Genomic DNA, 5,530 nt, shown 5'->3' with positions numbered 1-5,530 from the left:
AAAAAAAAAAAAAAAAAAAAAGGCGGAGCTCACGTCATACTTTTTAGCGCCATTCTTGATCATCCAAACTAAAGGACAAAAGATGTGCACGTTTTATCAGGAATTATCAACTTAGGAGTCCACTCGTGTTTCTTAACTGTGATTGGAGTATTTAAGTGTATTTAAGAGTTTTCTGAGAAGTTAGTATTTTCCCTAAGGACCTGTGTGAATAGACACTGAAGTGGCGCAGAGGGTGAAAGGTCAGGAAAGCAGTCAAGGTCACAGGCATCCTTACGGCTGCTGCGTGGTCTCCCAGGACCCGGGCGTGTCATCGCTCCTCTGCCCGGCTGCTCAGAGAGGGTTTCCTGGACGGCCTTGCTGTGCGGGAGGGGACGTGTTTCAGAGTTTGGTGGAAGGTGCCAAGTTGCCATCCAGAAAGTCATGCCAGCTTCCTCTCCATCAGTTTCCCCACACCCTCATCAGGTGTTTCATTGGCTTAGTTTTTTCTTAATGTGATGAAAACATGGTGTCACCGTGCTTTAAATGGGTACGTCTTATATTAGTAAAGTTAAGCATTTTCTGAGAATTGCCCATCCGAGGAGTTTAAGGGCATCAGTGGGCGTGGCCGAGGGACCGGGAAGCCACAAGTGTATTTTAAATTTTCGTAGAGAGTGCTAACATGAGAAAGTTCAGAGAATTCCTTTGAGTGTCACATGTTTGCATGCATTTTTGAGAGAAGGCTTGGCAGGAAGTCGTGTGGTTTGTGGTCACCCGTCGGGCGGGAAGGGCTCACTTCCTTAGTTGCTGGGGCGCTTCAGTGGAAATGTTTGCAAGATGTGGGATGATGAGGTCGTGGCGCGGCCACTTGATGAGTGACCTTGAGCATGTTGTGTAGCGTTGGCTGTAGTTTCTTCACCTACAAATGGCAGCCTCAGGTGGGATGGGGTGAGGCTAACAGGCACTCTTAACAGTGCCCGAGGCACAGGGCTCTCCAGGTGTGCAGGCTCTGTCTAGGCCTCGGTGCCCGGCGGTGGGCCCACCACTGCCCTACTGGACGAGTGGGCGTCAGGTCGGCCTTTTCAGGGAGTCCATCGCGTCTCTGGAGAGGGTCTGGCTCGTGGGGAGGGAGAGCCAGGGAGCAGCTGAGCGTTTTCTCCCACTGGCTGTGGTCTTCACCCACGTGCGGCCGCACCCTCCCTGCCGAGGCTGCGGTCCTGCCTCTCAGTTCCGAGCAGGGCGAGGGGCCAGGCTGCCTGCCCAGTGTCCGGTGACGGGTCCCCCGGCCGAGGTGGTGCGCGGCTGCGGTATCACAAGTGCCCACAAGGTGTCACTAGAGGGCCTCCCGAGAACTGAGAGCTGGTGGACTAGGTAGGACCTTAGTTCTTGCTGGAAACTGGGCCCAGGATCCTGGGAAGGACAGACACGATCAGCCCGTCAGCCCCAAGTCAGTGTTTGCAGGTCATTCATGTTAAAAGTGATCGGGGGTGTTTTTAAATGTATCTTTAATCCGGCTTCCCCATTCATTCTTGGCAGTAATGCTATGACCAAATCTGAAAGGTAGGTTCTGAAACGAGTTCCTGAAATGTTCGTAGTTTTCCAAGTTTTAAGCTTGAGAATGAGGACCGTGGGCACTTACTCACCTTTGCAAATGAACATAAATAAATGTTCATCGGCTTGCTTTATTTCTGAAAGGCTGTAAGAACAGCAATCAGTTTGCTGTACGAGGTGAGTAGATGCCCTGGAAGAGCCGAGAGGAGAGCGTCGGTGCTGCAGGAGGGGTTAAATGTTGTGTGAAGAGCGTGTTTGCTGTTTGCCTCAGTTTCTTCTCCTTTGATTTCTCCCTCCCTGTCGTTAGGGCGTCTGGGGGCTCCCCTAAAACCCACGTTTGTAGAATTCACACACATCCCTATCTCCGTGACGAGCCGTCCTTAGAATGCGTTAAAAGCTAAGATCTTCTTGCAACAAATGCTACACAAATTACCTTTACAAATGGTCTTTTTCAAATCCCATGCCGATGGCAGAGCAGCTGGTTACTTTCAGGTTCTGGAGAGTTCTTCGTCGTTCTGAACTAAACTGAAGCTACTTGTACATTTATGCAGACATTGCCTGGAGAAAGAGCTATTAGCAAGGTCACTGTGCCCGTCACGGTCAAGGAGAAGCTTATGGGACCCCAGGGAGAGGGAGAGCCGCCAGGCGTTGGCATACACCGTGCCCAGTTGTAAATCATTTGCTGGGTGGTGATTGGCTGCCGTTAGCTGAGTGTCTGCTTCCTCACGTCCGCCTAAGCTGTGCCACCTGCACTGCCCACCACAGACACGGGCCGGGCAGGCAGCCTGCTTCCCAGGGACCAATAGCCTTCATTCCCGCAAATGATAATCAGAAGATAGAATGGGGGGCTTCCCTGGTGGCGCAGTGGTTGAGAATCCGCCTGCCAATGCAGGAGACACGAGTTCAAGCCCTGGTCCCGGAAGTTCCCACGTGCCGCATCTACTGAAGCCCGTGCGCCTAGAGCCCTGCAAGAGAAGCCACTGCAATGAGAAGCCCGCGCACCACAACAGAGACCCAACACAGCCAAAAATAATAAATAAAAATAAAATAAATTTATTTAAAAAAGATAGAATGGAAGAGGAAAATCCAATTTACAAGGGCAATAAAGATTAAATACTTAGGGGGGGCTTCCCTGGTGGCGCTGTGGTTGAGAATCTGTCTGCTAATGCAGGGGACACGGGTTTGAGCCCTGGTCTGGGAGGATCCCACATGCCGCGGAGCAACTAGGCCCGTGAGCCACAACTACTGAGCCTGCGCGTCTGGAGCCCGTGCTCCGCAACAAGAGAGGCCGCGATAGTGAGAGGCCCGTGCACCGCGATGAAGAGCGGCCCCCGCTTGCCACAACTAGAGAAAGCCCTCACACAGAAACGAAGACCCAACACAGCAAAAATAAATAAATAAACTAAGGAATTTCATTTCTTAACAACAGAAAAAAGATTAAATACTTAGGAATAAACAAGATATATGCAAGACCTAGATGAGATAAAACTTTAAGACACTCATGAAAGACACAAAAGTAGACACAAATCAGTGGAAAAAAAGTCCTTGTTCTTAGGAAGAGTCAACCTTATAAGGTGTCTGTTTTGCCTAAATTAATTTTAAGTCTAAGATGATCCCAATAAAAATACCAACAGGCTGTTTTCTGGAACTAGACCAGTCAATACTCAAGTTTACAGGGAAAGTCAACGTGATGGGACAGCAAAGGCAGCCCTGGAAAGGGGACCGTGAGGGCCCCTGCGGCCTCCGTGATCACGACAGTGTCCTGCTGGTGCAGGAGGCAGGAGGGAGCGCAGAGCCCGGCCGGGTGCGTCAGGACAGAGTGTGTGAGAGGAGGCCTGTCTCAGAGCACTGGAGCCAACATGGATTTTTTCAAAGTTGGTGTTGGTTCAACTGGACAGCCATTTAGAAGAAGGTAAAATTCGACATATACCTTACATCACCCACCAAAAAGGACTCATATCAGAAATCTGAATGTAAAAAATGAAACCAAGCCAGCCCTAGAAGAAAACACGGGTGGTCTCTCCGAACCTGGGTGTGGGAGGGCTTTCTCACTCAGGTTCAGAAGTCAGGTGAGGGGAAGGGAGGCCTTCACGGGATGCAGAACGCTCGCATCAGGAGATGGTGTTTCCAGCGCACATCGCAGATAAAGGTGGATTTCTCTAACACATAAAGGACTGGAACATTGAGGGGGAAGGATCAGAAGCCAGATAGAACGATGGGTGAAGGACGTGAACTGACCGGAAAGGGTGAATCCTTAAAGGGGTGTCTGACCTCACACGTGTTGGGAGATGTGAACGGAAACCACACCGGGTTCCTGTTCCTCAGGTTAGATTAGCAAACATGCTGGCCAGGCTGGGAGGCGGCAGGCGCTTCCACACCCTGCTGGTGGGGATGCCAGATGGCACAACCGCTACAGAGGAAAAGTTGGCAAAATCTGGCAAAATGAATGTCTTCGTAGTGGTCCCACTTCTAGGAACCCAACCTGGTTTACCACCAGCAATCTTCAGAGGCACGTGCACTGCAGCCTGGTTTACCGTTGCAGAATTGGAGACGATCTCCACGTTTGCCCTCACGTGGACAGTGGTTAAGTGATGGTGGCAGCCCCCCCCCCCCCCGCCCCACGGGGCACTGTGAGGCCGTAGGAAAGGACGGAGAGGATGTCGGTAAACCGACCAAGATTTCCATGATGTACTGGTGGTGTAAAGGAGTGCGTAGCATGCTACTTTTTTGGGCAAGACAGAGGGGATAAACACCCGAATACCTGCTGACTTTTGCCGGGAGAAACACAGGATAAAGCAGAAACGAATGAAACTGGGTACCTGAGTCGGAGGCGGGGGAGCTTTTTCTGTATTCAACAAAATCAACAAAGGCGCAGAGGGCCGGAGGCGCCTAGAACTGGAGACGAACAGAAACAGATGAACACAGGTCTCCTTCACATGAACAACAAAACCACATTAAAGGAGGAACAAACACTTTATTGTAAACACATGAAACTCACCACTCTAAACATCCTAAAGTGGGTCATTTAGCGCCATTTCGCACATTCACAATGTTGCAGCGCCACCATCTGGTTCCAGAACATTCTCAACCCCCAAAGGAGACACTGTACCCGTTAGCCTTCGCTCCGTTCTCCCCGTCCCCCCTGCCCCCGCGGCCACCTCCGGTCTCCTTCTCGCCTCTGTGGCTTCGCCTGTTCCGGACGCCTCTGTCTGGTCCTCAGGACTGGCTTTCTTGGCGGTGTCACCTGTTCCTGGTTCATCCTCGGGGTGACGCGTAGCAGAAGGTCATGCCTTCCGTGGCCCAGTAACAGCCCGTCGGGCGGATGGGGCACGTTTCGTTCCTCCGTTCACCCGCTGGCGGGCGTCTGTGTGCACTCGCCCCTCCCCGCGGGCACCGACGCCTTGAGGCACCGCCGGGTGGAGCAGGGCGTGGCCCGGAGCTGCTGGCTGGTGGACACAGGGTTGGAGTTGACACTGGTCCCAGTGACCTGACAGGGTCCAGGTGGTAAGTAGGGTCCTGGCCCGAGCCTGTCTCACGGTAGGTCCTGTGGCTGCACAGACCCCCTCGGGTCACCCGTCTCTAAATGCCAGTTGATGGGGGGAGTGCTTGCGTAATAGCCGACAGAAGCTTCCCGTCAGCGCTCCGGTCTGCGGAGCAAAGGCCACATGGCAGCCACTCGGATCTGCCCTCCGGCCGGGTGCGTCCGTTAGAAGCGGTACCTGGTCCTGGGTGGAGCTGAGAGGTTGGGCCCCTCAGGTACGAGTGATTTCCAGATGGGTCGTGGTGGGTGGCAGTCAGCTCTGTCAGGCGGCTAAGCGGCAGCCCCAAACCACAGCTGCCACCATTATAAGCTGTGCTGTGTCTGTCCAGACAGAGCACAGCACTGGGCACCCGGTTTGTCCCTGTCTGGGTTCCCGTGGGAGGGACGGAGCCCATGCTTGTGGGTCGGGTCAGGGCCACGGTAAGTCTCTGCTCCCTGTTGGGTCTAATGGACGGGACCTCA

This window comes from Aethalodelphis obliquidens, unplaced genomic scaffold (assembly GCF_003676395.1).
Source record: "Aethalodelphis obliquidens isolate GAN/ISIS:26980383/991018 unplaced genomic scaffold, ASM367639v1 scaffold30, whole genome shotgun sequence".
In the NCBI taxonomy this organism is placed as follows: Eukaryota; Metazoa; Chordata; class Mammalia; order Artiodactyla; family Delphinidae; genus Aethalodelphis; species Aethalodelphis obliquidens.
This window is presented reverse-complemented; position numbering follows the sequence as displayed.